This window comes from Myotis myotis, unplaced genomic scaffold (assembly GCF_014108235.1).
Source record: "Myotis myotis isolate mMyoMyo1 unplaced genomic scaffold, mMyoMyo1.p scaffold_m19_p_15, whole genome shotgun sequence".
NCBI classification, from domain to species: Eukaryota; Metazoa; Chordata; class Mammalia; order Chiroptera; family Vespertilionidae; genus Myotis; species Myotis myotis.
In genome coordinates this window covers 8,803,387-8,826,656 of record NW_023416319.1, presented here as the reverse complement: position 1 = coordinate 8,826,656, position 23,270 = coordinate 8,803,387, and positions in this window count along the sequence as shown.

The following is a 23,270-nucleotide window of genomic DNA, read 5'->3' as shown; positions in this document are numbered from 1 at the left end:
GTCCTACTTTTATACTAAGGTGTAAATGACTATACGAAGAATAGAACAAAAGGATGACAAAAGAGGTCTAGAGGGCGCTCAGTGCCTAGCAGAGAAGGATATGCAGAGCTAGGCTACAGAAAAAGAGGAAAGATATCAATAAATCATCAAAGACAAGTAACATATTTCTCAACTTATCAATAGCTAAGTAATATTGGCTAAGGTGGCCAAAAATTATAGTCCTTCCTCTAAAGCCCTCTTCTAATAACGGCTGAGGAAACATAACTATTTTTGTTCAAAGTCATATTTAGGATGAGCAGGGTTTTCTTGTACTCTAAAGAAAGGTAACTAACTTTTTGAACATTTTTTTTTTTGCCTTCTACACTAATCCAATCCTGATTTCTCATAAGCTGTCTTGCAACCGCATTATCTTGCCACACACACACACACATCACACAACTTTTTAACACTGTAGTGAAAAGGTTTTGCAAGGCCTAAACAATGATCAAACTGTGGGGGTCAGTTAAGGAATCGGAATCTCTGGCAAATGAGCTAAGCAGAGGAGGAGGAGGATGGTTTGAACTAAAAAAGCGAGAGATTTATGAAACTGGTCTTCACCAGTCCCAGATGGCTAGCAAGATGCTGCCAGCTCAAATCAGCCTGGATGCTGTAATGCAGCTTTTCTTTAATTAATATCTCACACTTCCAAACTAAGTGGGTGAAATCACAGAGGACTCTGCCAGGATTCCTCTCGGCTTACAAGCGCCAAACTTGAGCTGGGTTATGGATTTATTAGGCAGTGCTGTGAACGTGTTTAATGCAGTGTTTATTTACTGAGCCATATAAATAGATTTGATAGGAGTGTCACCATCAGTTCACAAAAGATGCTTCTCTTCATGTGGTCTGATGTTGGCTGTTAGGCATCTGCACATTATTCATTAGCCTCAAAGCATTTTTCTATCCTTAACCACCCTTCCTACTGCAATCCTTCTCTGCTGAGTGTAGGTGACGATCCAGATCATCAAAACCCCCTCAGAACTGCCTGAGTAACTCTCTGTGATATAGGAATTACAGGAAAGAATAAAGCAAAGCACAGTGCTGTCAACACTTTTAATATAGTATTTGCTTGCTTGTTGAACACTCGACCCATAAGGTCCAGCTCAAAAGTCATCCTTCTCTATCTCTTTGCTTCCCCTTCTCAGGTGGAATCGATTGCTCCAGCCACGTCCACACATCACTTTACATCTATTTTCTCTGAAGTGTGTAAGTCTGTTAAGGTTATTTATCAATAGATTGTGGATGCTTTGCAAGAAAAGCCATATTTTGATCACTTTATATGGTTGGGGTTAAGAGTGCTCAGATTAATAATAAATGCAGGTCAAAGTGAAATATTAGTTAAAATCTCACAGTGCAGGGCCTTCCCCAGAATGCAGCCACAGTGTCCACAGTACAGCAAGTCCCCACTTGGTTTTGGTTATGAAGATGAGTCCTTCAGAGACTCTAGGGATAATAGAGTTCTAACATTTATCATTATCAAAAATCCTCCACTTGGGATCAATACACAAGTGTTTATTCAGTGCTGCTTAGTACAGGCTTGGAGCTTAGAAGCTCAGTCAACCTGTCACTCAACTTCATGGCATAAATGCTGTCCTACCCTTTGGTGAAAAAAAAAATCCAACTCATTTGATTTGACCTTTTCTGGGTATAAAAGGTCATTCTCCCCAATGTCAATAGATTTTGTTTTTTGTTAATTATATCCTGATGTCAACATAAAATCAAGGTGATTTCCAGTATTTACTTTTCTTCCCCTTTTGAAATTTACACTTCCTTTTTAAAAAGTTAATATCTAATAATTTTTTTACTTAATAATTTGTCTATTATTCCTTGTTGAAAGAACAAGGAGAAGTTGGCTGGTCAATGAATAAGCAAATTTATTTCCTTAATTCCATGGGAAAGAAGTACTTTATAGAGATGCATTTCTATCAGAGGAAAATAGTCTTTAAGATCTTTGTTTTGTAGTCTAAATTTCTTTTAATGTCATTATGTTTAACAAAGCATTCTAAGTTTTACTATCATTGTTCTAATTTTTAGACTAATTTCTCATGTGCTTATTGATTTTCCCCCTCTATTTCTTTCTCCTAGTTGTGTGTGTGTGTGTGTGTGTGTGTGTGTGTGTGTGTGTGTATGTTCTATCATATATTTAGTCCTTCTGCTCCAAGCAATTAAAAAATTTAAGGCTAGAACTTTAATATACAAATGACATGATAGAAGTCATTTCCTTGCTGCCTTCCACAAAATGGAACAATTCAATGCTTCACTCTGCCATCAGGGATCTAGAAGTGATCTGGTTTCGAAATTAAAGCACCTTTGATCACTGGCCCTTTAGGTTCAGAAAGAACTACTTTTTAAAATATATATATTTTTATTGATTTCAGAGAGGAAAGGAGAGGGATAGAAACATCAATGATGAGAGAGAATCATTGATTGGCTGCTTCCTCTATGTCCCCTATTGGGTATCAATCCTGCAACCTGGGCATGTGCCCTGACTGGGAATTGAACCATGACTTTCTGGCTCTTAGGCTGATGCTCAAACACTGAGCACACCAGCCAGGCAGAAAGAACTACTCTTTAGGTGACCACCAATGGTTTGAAGCATCCACATCTGTTTTTATTCATCTGCAATGGAAAGACTCAGTCAACCTGTCACCCAACTTCATGGTATAAATACTGTGCCTTCAAGGGTGGGGACCCCAGCATTTGGTGAGAGTTTGTGCCCAGAATGCACAGTAGGAAACGATCACTTGAAGGTCCTGCAATCATCAGGTGAAGCTGCTGCTGTTATGCCCTGCATGGACTTTCTCGGGAGGCCGATGATTCAAGGCTAAGATGATCACCCAGTAAAAGTATAAGTCTTTTCAGAAGGGAAAATTCTGGATCCCAGGGCTTCAGATGAGAAGATTGCATTTGGAAAGGAAGTAAATGGTTTTGAGAGTGAGCATTCAATAATAATTCCTGCACTTGCTCTGAGGAAGGAGTGCTGAAGATGTCGGGAGGTACACCCCCTGTACCCCCTCCTTGAGTGCCCAACCTTCCCTGGTGCCCTCCTGTGAAAACTCAGCCTTGCAGTCTCCTAGCTGTGTGATGTGAGTGGTCAGGTGGGGCACCAGAGAGAGCAAGCTTAGCCAATTTGTGTCAACCTACCTGGCCCCTAGGGGGCCTCAGATTGAACTGTTTAAGCAAAGTATCTTAATATAACATGAATCCATTCTACAACCAACCACATGGGAAATTATGTGGGTAGCACTTTCCTTGAAAATGCCTGGCAGGTGGAGAGGAATTGCACAGCATTTCCCCGTATGTTAACTGCTTTTCATTTCAGGTCTGGAAATAAAACCGAGCTTAATCATCACGGCAGGGCTGACTAACAGTATGTCTATGTGTTCGGGCCTTATGTCGATTCTTTCCCAGATTAAGATTTGCCCAAGAAAAATAGAAAGCTACATTTAAAACTTAAGTTGCCTAAGCTGTCCGGCGTGGCTTAGTGGTTGAGTGTCAACTGGTGGACCAGGAGGTCACGGTTCGATTCCCTGTCAGGCCATATGCCCAGGTTTTGGGCTCAATCATCATTAATGTTTCTATCTCTCTCTTCCTCTCCCTTCTTCTCTGAAATCAATAAAAATATATTTTTAAAAATTAAAAAAATAAAACTTAAGTTGCCTAAGTAGCTTAAGTAGTCCAGTGCAACTCTATCAACATATATTGAATACCTGCAGTGTATAAGACACCCTGAGGATATAAAGATGAATGAAACATAAGGCTTCCTTCCATTGCCATCTTTGGCATTTCAAACAGTTAAGGTGAATGTGTGGCTGCAAACTCATGGGCTGAAGATCTGGAAAATCATGCCAAACCCCAAATCCATTCTTATTCCCAAATTGATGACCAACATCAACCTAAAAGTGGAAAGAAGATTCAAGCAGTAAATGCTATTTAACCTTGGTAAGTCCTCCACATTTATAGTCCTGGCTATCTGCTAGCCAACTTGTATCTGTTTTGTTTTGTTTTTAAATTTTATTGATTTCTGAGAGGAAGGGAGAAGGAGAGAGAGATAGAAACATCAATGATGAGAAATGTTTGGGGTCTTCCGGCATGCCTCCTGCTGGGGATCGAGCCCAAAACCCAGGCATGTGCCCTTGACCAGAATCAAACCCGGGACCCTTCAGTCCACAGGCTGACGCTCTATCCACTGAGCCAAATTGGTTAGGGCTATCTTTTTTTTAAAAAGTCATTGGTTCAACAAATATATTTCTAGCACCTATTACATCCCAGGTACCATTCAAGGCACCAGAGGTATATCATTAGACAAAATAAGTAACAATTGTGGTTTGCATTTATGGAGCTTACATTTTGGTAAAAGCATAGCAATTATAATACTGTAATAGATGTGTTTTCCATACAAAATTGATAGAGATTAGATATTTTCTGTCAATATTATTTTAGAAAGAATTTTTATTGACCAACATCTGAATTGAAAATGAACTTTCTAAATAGTAGGCATATTGGTTGCTATTTAATTAATTATGCCCTTGTTTTAAAAAAAAATAATAGTGTACGTGTTAAGTGCACTAAAATTAAGTATAACTATCTTACCTAATAATAGATAAACATGTAAATTGACTGTCCCTCTGCTATGCCCACCAGCCAATCAGGAGAGTGTGAAAATTAACTCAACAAAGATGGTGGTTAATTTGCATACATAGGCGCGAAGTGGCAGAGCGAAGACTGAAGGCTCTGGCTGGAGCAGCGAAGGCCTGGGTCCTGGGTGCTGGAGGAAAACCGGTGCCGGCAGCCAGGGGAAGGGAAGGCCTATTGCACGAATCTCTTCATGCAACAGGCCTCTGGTGTATTAATAAATACATATACTTTAAATTACTCATTTAAAATTTTAAAATATACTCACCATGCTGACAATATCAAAAAAGTTTCATGAATTTTCTGTTCTCCCTAAGGTCTTGGGTCTTGCTGGCTTATGGTTTCTGCTGTCGGCATAATCTTGACTTTCTCCTTCCAACAAATATCTCTCGAATAACTTGTTTTTGACCTGAGACATATCCCACATGTGTACCCTTTCAAAGCCTCAAGTATTTTTCACTTCATAATTTTGCTTATGCCATGCCATTTCTGCAAGGTAATTGGCATGGATTAGACACTTCCTAGCAACATCTTTTGGATACAAAGAGCGCTGGAATTTAACATGCAGATGAGAACGTGCACCATTTAGAAAAAGCAAGAAATTGGTTAAAAACTTGAAGAGGTCTGCATTTATTAAAAGAACTAAAAAAGAGGGTAACGTTGCCAATGAATTCAACAGGGGGGATCCTAAGACAGTGGGGTGTTGGTGAGCAGTACAACATCTGGATTTAGTCTGACCTTCACCACTGACTCACTGTGCAACCTTAGATAGGTGACAACTTCTCTGGTTCCCCACCCCCTTCTCCTTTTAAAGCCTCCATCTGGCCTCCATCATGAGTTTTCCGTCCCAAACAATTTGATAGGGTTTAAATCAAATAGACTGGATCCCTGTGTGCAATCCCATTTACTTTTAAATAGAATCGGGTGGAACAATTCATCTTCGTGTTAGCATTTTGTTTGATATTGACACTAATCTCAGGAATTTGGAAATGGATGTCTACTTTTCAGTACCAAAAAGCACTAACATTAGTTCCTTTCATGTACAAAATGATTTTAACAGAACTTTTAAAATCACATGACCTCCCCTAGATCTGTTCTGAATGATCAGAATTGGAATTTTGGCTAAATCCAAAAGGACAATATTGGGACATTCACAGGACTGTAATCTAAGCCTCTTAATAAAACAAAGGTGAGAGACTGGGCTGGAGGATTGTTTTCAAATTATTTCAAGATCACATCTCCCGAGTTTTGTAACTCATTCCTTCAGCCATGAAAATAAATAATTGCACAATATTTTCAGAACTTAAACCAGGTTGAAATGAGGCAATCAGACTAAAAACAACTGAATTTACCCTGCTTCTTTTTCACATTTCCTTGGGTTATTTTTATAAGAGCTATAATTATTGGAAATCTTTTTAGTTCAGTGAAAACGTCAGATTCATCTTGTTAAGGAATGGGTTATATAGTCCATTATATAAAATTTTTTCCCAACATAAATTGCCATTGAGGCTAATAGTGGCCATTTTCCTCCATGAGACTAGGAAAACACACCTTAACAAGACAGTAAATGTTTTGTGTTCTTAAATTTTTAAAAACTAAAAAAAAAAGGCCTAAAAGCCAAAAGATACCAGGTAGGGTTGTTGTTGGTTGGTTTGATTTTGGTTTCTTTTTTTATTTTTCCAGAAAGTTCACACAGTGAAAGAGAAAATGCCACACCTGCTACCAGGAAGTCTAGCAAGTCACAGGATCAAAGCCTCACAGGTACAGTCAATGATAAAAAATTCTGACAGTCCGGCCAGCATGGCTCAGTGGTTGAGCATTGACCTATGAACCAGGAGTTCATGGTTCAGTTCCTGGTGAGGGCACATGCCCGGGTTGCAGGTTCGATCTCCAGTATGGGGCATGCAAGAGGCAGCTGGTCAATGATACTCTCTTATCATTGATGTTTCTCTCTCTCTCTCTCTCTCTCTCTCTCTCTCTCTCTCTCTCTCTTTCTCTCTCTCTCTCTCTCTCTCTCTCTCTCTCTCTCTCTTTCTCTCTCTCTCTCTCTCTCTCTCTCTCTCTCTCTCTCTCTCTCTCTCCCTCTCCCTTCCTCTCTGAATTCAATAAAAACAAACAAATATATATATTTAAATTCTGACATTCTGTCCAACAAAATACAAAACAACCCGACAATAATGAGGAGCCATAGAGTGAGCAGGCTGCATTGTCCTTGGGGCTATTGAAGATTGGGGTTGGCTAGGGGGTGGGGGTGCCTCTTGACCTGCAGGCCTACAGAATGTCTCCTGGAAACCCAGGATAAACATTTACTTAATTTAAAACATGTTCTTTGAATCATTGGTCAAATTCACTTCTAAGAAATTCAAACACTTTTCCCACCATTTATAATTTGTGAAAATAGACAGGGTCTATACATGGTGTGTGTGTGTGTGTGTGTGTGTGTGTGTGTGTGTGTGTGTAAAGCTTATTATATTTACTTTTTAAAAAATATATTTTTATTGACTTCAAAGAGGAAGGGAGAGGTAGAGAGAGAACTAGAATCATCAATGATGAGAGAAAATCATTGATTGGCTGTCTCCTTCATGCCCCCCATTGGGGATTGAGCCCACAACCCAGGCATGTGCCCTGACCCGAAATCAAACTGTGACCTCCTGGTTCATAGGTCAAGACTCAACCACTGAGCAACATTGGCTTGGCACTTATTATATTCTCTCCTGAAAATTTTCTGTTTTCTTCATGACTAGACAAAATTAAATCTCAAATAAATTGCTTTTTTAGTCTGCCTACTTAAAATATTAAGAAAGCCTCTGATTCTTAGTCTGACATGGACTCGTGTGGTAAAGGAATGCTACGTTTACAGGAACACTAATATCAAGTACATATTAATATGTTTTCTCTTTCTGAATTATGTGTTTTTTATAATAACTTTTAGCATTTATTTATATCATAGTTTATAATATAAAATGTGATAAAATAATGAAAGCTGACTTATTTTAGGCAGTATTCCTGTTTGGTTAGGATGAAAATTCTAAAAGTTTACAGAGAAAAGGATTGATTTTAACTTCTTCTAATCCATAAAAATCTCAGAGTTGAAATAGATTGTATTAGGGGTATGAAATAAATTGGAGTACCTGATGTAGATATTAAAAAATTGAATGCATATTTTTCATGGTTACATGAACTTTATGATTACCTGTACTAGTGAGATGTAACTGATTAAGTCAGTGGTTCTCAACTCTGGCTACACATTAGGATTTTCTGGTGAGCTTTTCAAAAAATATCAGTGCCATGGCCCCTCCCCAGACCAAACAGAATCAGAATCTCTAGGAGTGGGTCTTGGGAAACAATTCTTAAAAAATGTCCCACATGATTGCAATAGGCAGTCATTGGAGCTGAGAATCACTGACTCATTACAGAGTCTGACCCTGGAAACATGAATGATCATGTGGTCTATGTACTGGGAGTTGCCATTGCAGATCTACTACCAGCAGGTAGCAGTAGAGGGAAGTAAACACCAGGCCAGATGTCAGCCCTGCTTAAGAAGCCTGGCCAATGCACACTGGGTACCAAAAGGAACCTTTAAAGATTGCAAGATGTCTTAAAATTATTCTCAAGGTCATGTTTTTTTGCTTTTTTCTGAAGCTTCTACTTGGGTCTAATATTTGGGAAGCTCAATATATGCAACCAAGGCAGGTGTTTGAAAGCCTGGGAAATAGGAAAGGAGATGGGAAGGGAGAAAATCCTACAGAATGAGACATTGTTCTTTTTCAAGGATTACTTTGCCTCCAAAAATACAAATTTTTTTGGGAGAAATATCTATACCTGTCTATATTTATGTCTATGTTCTAAACCTTCAGAGCTGTGGAAAGAACTATGGAATTTAAAATCTAAGGTGGGGTATCTGATGCCATGACAATGTGATCTTGAGCAAGTTCATCTCTTAATCCTTAGTTTCCTCATTTGTAAAATGGGGTCATATAGAAAAGCAACAGAAATACAAATCACTTCTAAAATTTTCCACTGTGTAAGTGTTAATTAATTTCTTTAACGTTGGCTTGTGTGAAAGAGTAGGTAGAAGCTACACTTACCTTCTCTCAGGACCACACTGGAATTACAACTAAAATATAGGACAATCAAAAAATAAAAAAAATAAATAGGAAAAAATTTTTTAAGGCAGATAAAATATTTTTACAAAACTAAACAAGTGGGACTACATCAAACTAAAAAGGTTTTGCACAACAAAGGAAACCATCAATGAAATAAAAAGACAGCCCCCTGAATGGGAGAACATATTTACCAATGATACATTTGATAAGGTGTTGATATCCAAAATTTATGAAGGACATATCAAACTCCACACACACACACACACACACACACCCCAATTTTAAAATGGACACTTCTCCAAAGAGGACATACAGAAGCCAATAGACATATGAAAAGAGGCTCAATGGCACTAATCAATGGAGAGATGCCAATTAAAACCACAGTGAGATATCACCTTGCACCTGTCAGGATGGATATCATCAATAAATCGACTAACAACAAGTGTTGGTGAGGATGTGGAGAAAAGGGAATCCTTGTGTACTGTTGGTGGGAATGCAGACTGTTGCAGCCAGTATGGAAAATATGGCATTTCCTCAAAAAATAAAAAATGGTACTACTGTACGAGTCAGTGATTCCATTTCTGGGAATATACCTAAAGAAACCTGAGTGAATAAAAAAGCTGTGATACATTTACACAATGGAATACTACTTGGCTGTAAAAAAAGAAGGCAATCTTACCTTTTGTGACAGCATGGATGGACCTGGAGAGTATTATGCTAAGTGAAATAAACTAGTCAGAGATAGACAAATAACATATGATTTCACTTATATGTGGAATCTAATGAACAAAATAAACAACGAAACAAAGATAGAAACAGACTCATAGATACAGAGAACAGACGAACAGCTGTCAGAGAGAAGGGGGTTAAGGGGCTGCGTGAAAAAGGTAAAGGCATTAAGCAGAAACAAATTCATAGACACAAACAACAGTATGGTGATTACCAGAGGGAAAGGGGGGTTGGGGTGGTAGAAAAGGGTAAAGTGGTGACGAAAGAAGACTTGACTTGGGGTGATGAATGCACAATCTTACCCAATAATAGACAAACATGTAAATTGACCGTACCTTCACTACGCTAACCAGACAATCAGGAGAGCATGCAAATTAACCCAAAAGATGATGGTTAATTTGCATACGTAGGCTCCAAGCGGCGGAGCGAAGCCTGATGGCCCCAGCGCTGGAGCAGCGAAGCTAGACGGTTCCAGGGCCGGAGCAGTGAAGCCTGACAGCTCCGGGGCCAGAGCAGTGAAGCCTGACAGCTCCGGGGCCAGCTCCGGCCAGAGCCTGGCCAGAGCGAAGGCCTAGGTCCCGGGTGCCAGAGGCAAACTTGTGCCAGCAGCCAAGGGAAGGGAAGGCCTATTGCACGAATCTCTAGTACAATATATGGATGATGTATTATAGAATTGTACAGTTGAAACCATATGATCTTATTAACCAATGTCACCCCCAATAAATTCAATGAAAAGTAACAAAAATAAAAATGTTTTAACTGCAAAAAATAAAAGTTGGCTCTCAGATATATTGAAATTTCAAGTAAATCCCTTGATTTCATAAGGGTCTCCCATGGACAGAGCCCTATACTGAGGTCCATGGTCTAATGAAGACCCTGGCTCATTATCAAGCTTGGTTAGGAATATTCACCAAAAACAGTAGTCATTGTTCCACATACCTGTACACACCTTAACTTCGTCTTGGTATCTCAAGAACTAGCTAATGAAGAGTTAGAGTTCAATTAAAATTACTGAAATATGGCTAAAATCTCAGCAAAGGGGAAGAGAGAGCACCACTGCATTTTTGACAGCTGGCTTCTGGAGAGTGGCCAAGTTTTAAAATGTTTATGTCCCCATGTTCTCCTTCCCCAAGAGGCTTAATAGAGATTCTGGTTGGAATTAAATTTACAATATGGTGGTGGGACCTTTCATTTTTCCTGAAGACACAGTCTAAGCCCTTTAGAGTATTGTGTCTCATCTCTATAAATATCTACAATTTACGGAGTGTCCCTCCTCCAACAAATTACAAAAGACTGCTGATGATATTTGGCCTTCCAAGAACTAACAGATTTGTTTACAAACTACATTGAGTATTATTTTCAAGCTTTGCCATCAAAATGGAGAGCCTGAGCAGTCAGCAGCTAGAACATTTAACACATAGCCTTAGACTCAAAGCTCTTGTTCCTTTATTTCTTTTCTTAAAATATATTTTTATTGATTTCAGATAGGAAGGAAGGGAGAGGGAGAGATAGAAACATCAGTGATGAGAGAGAGAGTCATTGATTGGCTGCCTGCTGGACACTGGGGACCGAGCCCACAACCAGGCATGTGCACTGACTGGGAATAGAACTATGACTTCCTGGTTCATAGGTTGACGCTGAGCCAGGCCAGCTGGGCTGAAAAGCTCTGATTTCTATGTCTCCACTCCCCACCTTTACTGTAGTGACTGAAGGGCTAGCCCAGGACCTGGCCCTCCTCACAGTCTCCTGTACAGGGGTGGGCAAAGATAGGTTTACAGTAGTGAGTACACAAAGCAAAGTTTATTCTTGTATTATTTACTGACTAGAAGCCCAGCACGCGAAATCGCGCAGCCCCGCCCACCCACGCACCCCTCGCCATGCACGGAGCCTCCTGGTGACTGGTCTTTAGTCATTACCGCATTATAGCCACTCGGTTTTTATTATATAGACTAGAGGCCCATTGCACGAAGAGATTCGTGCAATAGGCCTCCGGCCCCTGGTTGCCAGCACCGGTTTTCCTCCAGCACCAGAACTCAGGCCTTTGGTCCAGCTGCAGCAGAGAAGCCAAGCCTCTTCAGTCTTCAGTCTTCACTCTGCGCCTGCCTATGCAAATTAACTACCATCTTTGTTGGGTTAATTTGCATAATCACCCTGATTGGCTGGTGGGTATAGCAGAGTGACACCAATTTGCATGTTTCTCATTTATTAGTATAGATTGTTCTATTATTTATGTGTCTTACAACTATAAACCTACTTTTTCCCCACCCCTGGATGTCTCATTTGGAGAAGACACTCAACCCTTCTCTAGAAGACATGGAGTGCTGGAATTGGAAGACCATCTGATCTAACATTCTCCTCTACAGAGTGAGGCTGAAAGACACACCCAAGGTAACTCTGTTAGGGGCAAAACAAGAACTTGAACCTAGGACTCCTAACCTCCAGATTCATTGAATGAATTAGTAAGAAGCATTCACTAGCTCATAGAAGACCTATGAAAGGCTGCCACTGAGAAGGAGTGAAAGGTATGGAGTTATTCTACGCCCCGCAGTTCCCAGCAGGTCCCCTGTGCTAGAAGGACACCAAGGTTACACATCTGAGTAGAACACATGACAGCAGAAGTAGTGGCATTTGGGGGAATTTGAAGACATGGACAGAAAGTAGAGGCTTCTTCTACCCCCACCTGCCTCCAGGAACTTTCCCATCTTGTCTAGACCGGGTTCTAACAAGAGAACAAACTGTTTCACCAAAGCTCTGAGTAAGGGCTTTCAGGACATCTGCACATAGTGGTCTGGACTTGGGCTGGTGAGCTGAGTGGGACAGAAATTTGTAAATAATAAAGCATTAGAGAAGCAACAGGGGATTACTGCCCATCTTTTATTTTAATCCAAGAAAGGCTTGGCTTTCGTTTGTACTGTTGGAATTTGGAGTCAGAACAAAACAGAGTGTTAAGAATGTTACAGAATTCAATCTTGGCTTTTAGAATGCAGAATCGCTACACATGTTCCTTTCATCACAGAGAAGCTCCAACCTGCTCTAAGTGAAGTTCCCTTGCTATTTCCTCGTTCTAAGGCCCACAGGAAGCACATGTCTTTTACTGGACTCAAATCTACACATGATTAATATTGCCAAGACTGACAGTTTTGTGAGCAACCCTTGTGTAATGTAGTGATTTCAGGCATCTGGCACGTGAAGTTTACAAAGTTAAATAATAATTTCAGCTATGCTAACTGCTCCGTGACAAGAAAGCTCGGGGGGTAGCAAAGACAATAAAACAATTAGAATTGTCATTCACACCCCCTAATGCAGACCCAGCAGGTGTGTGTTGGCGTAATGCCTACCCAGGCATGTTAGCAGAACAGCTACCATGGCTGTGTTCTTGAGGGTCAGAGAAGACTATTCCTCTCCAATCTGGGGGCTAACTTACCCCCAATAATGGGTCTCAGATACAGAATGACCATCTAAAGCTAACAGGCAAATTAGCCAAGGTGCATGGATTTAGTCCTAAAATAAAATAAATCCAGAGCAGAACTGGAAACTCAAGCAGAGACTAGGGAAAGATGGACGATTCTTCTCTGAATACAAACCTGCAAATATGAATGCCATCCCCGGCATCCGAGCCAGAATTAGTCCTGAATTTTTGTAAATGATCCAGGCTTGACATCTCTGAGTGTGTACATCATGCTACGTTTTCCCAGAAGCGGGATGCCAAGCTAATAAGGATAAATGGCAGAAGAGCGAGTTGAACTCTGTGAGAGTGGCGAGGCATGAGATCCCAGTGTTTTTCGGCCCCAGATTATGGTACCGCAAAAAGTCAGCGCATTCCCTGGCCCACAGTGGGGAACCGGCCTGCGCCCTTCAGGAGGCAGAGGCGGGCTTCCAGGGTGGACAGAAGGCAGCTTGCGCTGGAAGTTCACCCGCAGCGCAGTCTGTGAAGGGATCCCCGAGAAAGCCACTTCCCCATTCAAACTGTGCTTCCAGATGTGCCATTGTTCCCTTACACATACGTATACTCTTAAGCCACCAGCAGACGAGCATCCCAATTTTTTAAAATCTATATCTTTTTCATTGATTTCAGAGAAGAAGGGAGAGGGAGAGGGAGAGGGAGAGGGAGAGGGAGAGGGGGAGAGAGAGAGAGAGAGAGAGAGAGAGACATCAATAATGAGAAAGAATCATTGATCGGCTGCCTCCTGCACACCCCCACACTGGTGATCAAGCCCACAACCCAGGCATGTGCCCTGACTCGGAATCCAACCCTCACCTTTTGGTTCATAGGTCGATGCTCAACCACTGAGCCACACCTGCTAGGTCCTAATTCTTTTTTGTTTCATGACCTAGGATGTTGGTATCTTTTCTGATATCTGACTGTGCATCGTAGCCATGCAGCAACTGTTTTCTCTTTCAATATTTGTACACACATATTTCTTTAATGTTGCAGGATGCTTGGAGCTAAGCAACACCCACATTGTTGGCTGATTATCCAAGTGCTAAAAAAACTGTTCAATTTTATCTTAACGGGGAAAAACAGAGCCCATGAATTCAAGCAGTGATGCACACATTTTTGTTGGTATTAAAAGTCATCTGGGACCCTCCTCCTGAAACACAAAAGCGAAAAGCCTTGCAGATTGCAACCCCCAGACCCTATCCCTGAAGATACTGTTGTAGGCCCAGGAATCTGTCTTTTTTAACTAGGGCCCTACGTGATTATGAGAGAGGCTCAGGTTGTGCTCTGAGAAACCCTAAAATGAAGAGCGGTGTTAGCTATTCTCAGCCACTTATTAAGCTATCATCTCAGAAAAACACCCATGAAGAGTTAAAAAGCCCTGTGAGTGAAGCAACCATTCTGCAGAGGGAAATTTCTGGATGCCTCCAGAAGAGATAAAGGCAAATGCTTTGTTTCAAAAAAATGACCTCATTCCATCATCTGGTTGCCTTCCCCTGCTCCTCCTCCTCCTGCCTGTTCTCCATGCCTTCCTCCCCTGCCTCCTTCTTTTTTGATTCACGTAGGCACTAAATTCTTTTCTCCTCTATTACCCAACCTCCTTTTCAGAAGCTGTTGCAATGTTGTTAGAGGACTGTTTTGAAGAAGATGGAGTAGGTAACTATCCATTGTTAGTAGCACTTAAAGGTGCGCCTCAGAACTTCAGAAAGGCCAAGAGGCCGCTCTCTCCAGAGTCTTGGCATTGGCCGGGAATAAATCACCTTATCTTTAAGATGACTACGGTAGGCGTCACGTAAAGTGGTGGGGAAATTCAGTAGCACCCCATTGCTCTGATCCCAGCGAGGGAGTATTCCGTATTCCTCCTCCACCCTACTCTACACAGACACCCCCTCCAACATTACCAGGAACCGGCAAACACACAGCAGTCCACAAAAGTCACCTTGCCCCACCAAATTATACACCAACTGCCCCAATAGAAACCTCCAGAAACTAATGATCAAGCTTAGTCACCAGGGTAACTCCCAGCCTAGGAGTGGAGCAGAGCTTTTGAAGTAGCAGTTGGGGAATGCGAGGGTAGCAGGACTGATTTAAGAGGTGGTTAACACAAACAAAGCTATTTACAAGCAAGGCCTTTCATTCTTTTATCGGTGAAGCAAAGCAGCTGCCCTGTTAGTCTCGACACTGTAATCTGACCAGTAAAATGGCACTGGGTTAACAACATCCTCTCACCAAACCAGGAAGTGATGAAAAGATGTCTCCATGGACCCCTTTAGGGATAAACAGAGGGACATGCTTGGTATCTTTTGAACATTTGGCTGTTGTGATTGGAGGAAAGAAGTTGCAAACGTGGGTGAATGCTTAACAGCGAGGTTCGTATCCTGGCAGCCTGTATCCATCTTCCTTGTGGCTGAAGAGCTGTCTGCAGAGAATAATCCAGAAAAAGAAAAGAGAATGGAACTTTGAAAAGTTATTCTTTATTTTCCGCAAGCAGAACAGCTTTTCTTCCTGTGCTCCCATTGCCTTGCCCAGTGGGGAATTAATCTTCCCTCTGGGAACCTGGAGTTCATAAGCCTATGGAGGGAATGCTGAGTACAGGGAAGGGAATAGGATGCAAAAGTTCTCTCCTTTGAGCGGGAAACGGGCAGTCCTTACTCAGGGTTACTCAGCTTCTCTATGTTTCACTTCCAAGTCTCCTCAAAGCCACCTCAACCTTTCTGTTCATGCCTCTTGGACTATCAATTTATTCTAAGTGCAGGGGAGGAGCAAATCCTGAAGTGTATGATCAACCAATGGAATCACCAAAGGGGTTCCACAGACCTGCCAAAGCCTTCCTACTGTAGGGTGTCACTAGGCTGACTCTGGGACCCGCAGTTCTGAGCTGTAAGGCATTACTTGGCAACTGATGTGACATATAGGTCCTACCGATTATTTGCATCAGCACCTTATCAAAGTGAATCACTGTGGATTTGTTCTGCTCCCAGCTGCTCACTCTACCTTGAGAATGCTAAAAAATGAATGGGCTATGCTTGCTCTTATTACTACGGACAGGCTATTCTGATACCATTGTCTCCTGGCCCCATTTTTAGCTAATTACTCGTAATACCACTGTACGGGACTGATTCTCCCATTGCTCTATCTCCAAGATCCCAAACCTAAGCTGCTATTTATAGCCAAGAAAATCTATAAAAAGCCAGCGACCAGAACAACCAGAGACCAGAACACCATGGCCCCTCGCCCAGGCTGGCCCCGCCCCCCAGGGAGCGGTTAGGGGTGCCCTAGGCAATGCGATAGGGTGTGAGTTTGATGGAGATTGTGGGATTGTGGAGGACGCCTGGGCCACCAGGGGACTGTGGGATGGTGGAGGATGCCTGGGCGCCTACCACTGCATCGTGAGCCTGTTATTGCGCATGTACATAGCCAGCCCTATAGTCCTCAGCCTCTCACTATTTGGATGTGACTTCTGGCGGGAAATTGTTTCAGTTGAGGTTTGCTGTTCCTTTGCTGCGAGGAAGATTAGAATTAAAGGTTTCGTTTGTTACCTTGGTTTGAAGCAGAAGAAAATGGGATAGTGACGAATAAGAAACTTTGGAGATAGTGAAGGGCAGCTTGTCCAGACTGTTGAGAGCTCAGAATTAGAGTTTAATTGGGATAGAAATCCTGCAAATAGCACCTGATGCCTGAAATCTGAGCACTCTACTTTTAGGTTTTCCAGTTCAAGTTTTTGGAGACTGCGTATTAAACATTCCTGGTTGGCCCTGACCGGTTTTGCTCAGTGGGTATAGCATCGGCCTGCAGACTGAAGGGTCCCAGGTTTGATTCTGGCCAAGGGCATGTGCCTTGGTTGCAGACACATCCCCGGTGGGAGGTGTGCAGGAGGCGGCTGATCTATGTTTCTCTCCCATCGATGTTTCTGACTCTCTATCCCTCTCCCTTCCTCTCTGTAAAAAAAATCAATAAAATATATTTAAAATAAAATAAAATAAACATTCCTGGTTGGAAAGTGTTTGTATAGAAGCCCATAAGTATTAAGTATTGGCTGTGTTTACCATGCTTACCTCTCTGTAAGGAATATGGAATAATGTTAAATGCCTCATGTTCTCAAGAACATTGAATTTTAAAATAAAAAATAAAGAAGAAATATAAATATTAAAAATAAAAAAAGAAGCAGCTTGAGTTTTAGGGGCAATCAGGCAGGTAAGCAGAGTGGTTAGGAGCCAGCGGTCCCAGATTGCGAGAGGGTGTAGGCCGGGCTGAGGGACTCCCCACCCCCACCCCCATGAACAAATTCATGCACTGGGCCTCTAGTAAAATAATAAACAAAATAAAGTGGCTCAAAACATTTTCTCATCTAACATATTTTAATATTATAGACCATAGCCATTGTGATAAGTAGATTGACCCAAACCATCCTGTCCAAGTCTTGCAAAGGCATGAAACACTTGGGAGGAAAAAGCAACTGAGCTAACAGACTCAGAGAATTATACAGGCATGACCTAGAGATTAATCAGCTCTCTCATTCTAGTGGAGGAAACAGATCTCTTTCAGTAATTCAGGGAAGTGAATTAATTTGATCAAGATCACAAAATTAGTGGCAGACCCAGGCCTAAATTATAGTCTCTGGAAACTAAGCCAAAAGTTTCCGTTACTACACATGCTGTATCAGCAATATATCTTCTCAAAAATTTCTAAATTAATTGTAACATTCTATGATGATGATATCAATGGTCTTTTTACAGAGCTAACATTCGACCCCTCCAATCATCTCAAAATGGTGTTAGTACTCCCAGCTCACTTGGATCATTTCATCATGTTTAATTGGAGCTGGAAAAATCCCCTCTTTGGTGGCCATTCCAACCAAAAGGTTTTTCATCATCAAAGAGCCATGCTTGCGAGTGAAGGTGTTTTATCCACTATCTCTAAAAGCTACTCAAGACCTGCTATCCATCACTTAGTCTGCTTCTATCTGGGCTGCTATGGCAGGGCCCACCATCCTCTGTGGAATGCTTCCATGTTATCTTTAGGGGTTTACAGGTATGATGTCTAATCTCATCTCATATGCTTCCCCAAAACTATCAGCATTAGTGGTTGCCTGAGGTTTCGCATTCATTCACAGACTTATTGAATAGCTTCTAAGGCCCCCATCTGCTATTGAAATCTATAGCACATACATGGTGCCCACTGGCCAGAAGGGGCTCAGGAGAGTGGTTTTTGAACGAATGTTTTGCTGACAAAGCGGGGGGTATACAATGAGAAACATTTTGTTTGAACACAGTACACTCTACCACAAAATATCATGCCCTTAATATTCCTATGCAATTTGCCAAATGATTGGTTGCTTCCAAGAGATATTATGAAGAGAAAATCATGAAATACAAGATAGGAAAGATGAGAGAGAGAGAGAGAGAGAGAGAGAGAGAGAGAGAGAGAGAGATTGATTCATTCCATGTTGTTTAAGTAGAAGCACGAAACAAAACAGGGCTGGTTGATGATAGAGAAAAAGTAATAAATATTATGGAGCTGTAATAAAAAAAGAATTGATGGCTCGAGGGAAGAAAGGAGGTGGGGAGCTGTATTCAGAAAATAAGCAAGGCCGACACTATCCTTAGCCAAGAAAATGTGGAAACATACACAATCCAAATGTCAATCAATCACCAGGAATATGACAGCAGCATAATTTTTAGTTATAAAATCTATTATCCTTTTCTGGATCTGTGTGTGTGTGTGTATCTTTATTTTAGGGAAGACGAACAAGACACACAGGAACTGTGGAAGTGATCATAAAGTAGGGAAAGCCAAGTACTTGGAGGACTGTTTTCACAGGAGCCACATTTTGAATGCGCACAAACAGGTCCCTGTCAGCTCACTGGCAGTGCATTGATTACAAATGCGACCAAGTGGAAAAACCTTCCCACTGCCAACTAGTCATTGGAACTTTGATAAGAAGGTGACAATTTAGCAGTGGGTGCAAGTTCAGGGATGCATTAAAATTAAAGGGGAGGACTAAGGAGGAGGAAAGGACGGTAGCTCACTCCATCAGTCTCCTTAACACAATAAAATGATTCACAATCTCTAATTTCCCCGTGTATTCTAAAACTCCCCAGAAGATTGTCACCAACAATCTCTTTGCTCTAAATACATAGGCGTTTTCCAGAACTGATCTTCATGCTCAATTGGCAACATTCCTCTCTGCTGTCTTGTGTGACACCTGCTTTCCCCGTTTCTCTCTGGCTGTTCCTACTTACTAAACTACATAACCTCTGACCTTTAATTTGGGAGATGCTGAGAGGCTCTGTCCTATTGTCTCCTCTCACCTATGTATATATTCTAAGGGGATATTATTCTCCCTCTGACTCAAGGTACCATCTTTATACTGGTGACACTCAAACCTATGCTAGCCAAGATTTTGCAGCCCAGGAGATCCACCTGTTCACTGAGTGACTTCATGTGAATGAGTACCAGGAATCTACAACCCAACCAGTCCAAGCTACTCACTGGTCTCCCCTCACCCCTGTGCTACTGCTCAGACACAACTCATCATTCCCCCAGGTACCCTGGTCAGACTTCCAAGCCTCATTCTTGGTTCTTCCCTTTTCTTTAGATCGTGAATATTTACTGAGTGTCAACATGTACCAGAAACTGTGCTAGGCAGGCCCCCGGATGGAATGGTAAATGAGGTCAAAGTGGTCCCGGCCCTGCTGGAGCTAATGCTCATGGACACGTCCTCACTCTCACCGATCCTGCCACACTGCCCTTCAGAAGCCTCCTTCTCTCTAACCCCTACTTGGGGTGCCATCGTTTGGGGTTGTCACTTTCCTACTTGGGGTACCATCGTTTCTTGCCATGATTGCTTCCATTGCTTCTCAACTCTTTTCTCTGATTCTAGGCTTGTCTTTCAAATGATTTCCACAGTACAGGGAGAGGAATCTGCCTAAAACTGATCTTAGCACACCAGCTCTGCTTAACATACTTCAGTGGCTCCTACCCGGGCCCTGACTCATCAGTAGAACCCATGACCCCAATTCCTTCAGCCACTATGATTCATGATTTTCTCCCTGTATAACCCATCCTCTGGAAACCATCGGGGGGCCAGGCCTTTGTGCACTAGCTTACCTGTGACTCCGGGCTTGGTGCCATTTCCTCAAGTAATAAACCCTTTCTTGGCTGCAAATTACTGTTTGCGTATGATTGGGCTTTGAAGCATGCAGGCCAATGGATCCCTTTAGTTTGATAACACCTGGTCTCTGAAGATTTCCCTAAGAAACCCAAGCCCCTTCCCCTGCCCAGCACAGCGTCTTACACACAATTACACCTAGTAAATGTTTCCTGAGGGAATAAACTAAGTCACCCAATAAGAAATCAAATAATTTTCATATTATGTATTTTAAAAGTTTTCAAGCTTCTATCATTAATATCTTTTTATTGATTTCAGAGAGGGAGAGGGAGAGATAGAAACATCAATCATGAGAGTCATTGATCGGCTGCCTTCTACAGCCCCCGCTGGGGATCGAGCTTGCAACCCAGGTATGTGCCCTGATCCACAATTTAACCGTGACCTCCTGGGTCATAGGTCGATGCTCAACCACTGAACCATGCTGGCCAGGCTCAAGTTTCTGTCATTAAGTATCAAGCAGCTGAAAAGACTGACACGGTTAACATCAAGCACCATTCCTACCCGAGGCATAGACATGTAGCAAAAGGATATTTAACATTTTCCTCAACTGTTTATTTGGCAGAGCAAGATAATGTAACCAAATCCATCTGTTTCCTCTAGGCCAGGGATTTCCAATGGTGATAAAAAGAACTTCGTGCTGACCTTCTAATGACTCCTGACTTATATCACCTGTTTGTCAGACATGTGTTTAAAATTTTAATACATATGAATAAATTACTAGGACACAACCTAGAATAAGTATAGAGTTCTTATATAAAAGTTAACAGCTTTGAAACAAAAAGGTACGTTTCTTGGCTGATCATCTATTCTCATGACATGTGAACAGCGAAGCTGTTTAAAGCACTGTTTTCATTATGTACTTTTAAAAAACTTGATGGTAACCAGGAATTACATAATTATAGGATTTAGGGCTAAACGGAACCCAATAAGTTATTTATTTCACTATCAAGATCTCAAATAGCAAGCTGCAATTTTAAAGTTTAAAAACTGGATAGAGTTACATTTATATATTCACATCACCATTGTGGGCCATTTTCATAAATGACATTGCTTATTCAAGGTCAGCTGGTGTTATCCACCCCAATATTCAAAACCTTCCTATCTCATCTTCCTTTCTGACTTATAAAGATCATTTAGCTTCCTCCTGCAAGCCAAGGAAGTAAAGTTTCTTACCTACACTGCATATAACCTGGTTTACTGCTATGTATTTTAAATTTACCTTGTTACTAACTCATAATTCTTATTGGACTAAAACTGTAGGCTTGTCATTATTAAACACCACTATTTCTAGTAAATCTAGACCCAAGATCCTAATGGGTGTAGGATTTCTTTTTTGAATAAAATTAATCTAAAATGGATTATGGTGATGGCTGCACAACACTATTTAAATGGGTGAGTTATATGGTATGTGAATTATCTCAAACTGTTAAAAAAAATAAAACAGATTTTGGCACCCTTTTCATGGATAAAAGACACTAATTAAAAAAACAACATTTAGCAAAAAAAACCAAGCGTATGTGGTGTTTATTCCCCTTCCAGATACCACTGCTTTTAGTTCACTTACAATTTTATCTGCTTATCCCATGTGACACACAAGCAGAGATCAGAGCCACAACAAAGTCCAAAACAGTTCTTTCAGAGAAACTTTAAAAAGCAGCTGAATACCATTGCCCAATAGTATTAAAGCGCTGCTCTGATACCATTTTATGATCTTAAGCTCTTGCTTTCCATTTTGAAATAACAAAAGGGCTTATACAGACAATGTAACTGGACTTTATGGAACATCTTTTGTCCTTGAAAAACAAGTTTATCGTATTTAGAACAAAGCAAATAGTGTGCTTAGATAATCAGTAAGTGATGTTGATGGATAGAATGTAATTTCCTGAAGGCAGGATTCCAATGTTCATTGATGGATTTTAGTGACAAACTAAAGTGATAGCTTGACCAAAAAGAGTTTACTCTCTAAATTGTTCCTACGCTGAAATGGACATTAAGTAACAGACATTTTAATGTACCAAAATGATCAACTATGCAGTTTCAATATATTTTTATTGTCAATGGTTCTTCTGGAATAAGACTTTTCATTTAAAGAAAACACATAAGAAAATTTAGGAAGTCAATTTTTTTTAAAAATATATTTTATTGATTTTTTACAGAGAGGAAAGGAGAAAGAGAGTTAGAAACATCGATGAGAGAGAAACATCGATCAGCCGCCTCCTGCACATCTCCCACTGGGGATATGCCTGCAACCCAGGTACATCGACCGGAATCGAACCTGGGACCTTTCAGTCCGCAGGCCGACGCTCTATCCACTGAGCCAAACCGGTTTCGGCAGAAGTCAAATTTTTTTAAAAAATATATGTTTATTAATTTCAGAGAGGGAGAGGGATAGAAACATCAATGATGAGCGAGAATCATTGACTGACTGCTTCTGGCATGCCCCACACTGGGGATCAAGCCTGCAACCCGGACATGTACCCTGACTGGGAATTGAACTGGTGATCTCTTGGTTCCTGGGTTGTCATTCAACCACTGAGCCACACTGGCCGGGCTCAAACAACTTCTTTATGGGAAATTTTCTAAGATTAATACCAAATAAATTGAATGAACATAAGTCCACCAGATAAGTTACAAATCACTATCAATACTCTTTTAAGACAGATCATTTTGGGGATTAGTACTTGAAGATGATTCTACTCTTAGTTCCTTAGTCTAGCTATTGATGGTTATTCGGGACCAAATAAGGAAATTCCGAAAGTATTTGGTTCACAGGAATATAACTCAATCACTGAACAAGACATTAATTTCAATTAGTTATTCTGAAAACCAAAACATCAATAAATATATTTAAAAGACATTGACATCAAGTGGAAAATATTTTCCTATTACATCAAAGTAATGAGAACTTGAAGTCTGCCTGTTGTCCCTGCATCTGGTAATTCAATGTTCAATGTCAGGTAAGATGGTAAAAAAGCTTTCTGAGAAGTTCCAAATATATATATGGTAAAACATTTTCGCCTATGTTGGTTTAATTCTCCTTCTCCTTCTATACACGTTTAGGATGCTCACGAGCTATCATCCATTTATTTTGGATTAATTAATGTAGATTTCTTCTTCTTCCATTTCACTTTAAAATGGAAACTTTTTATCTACC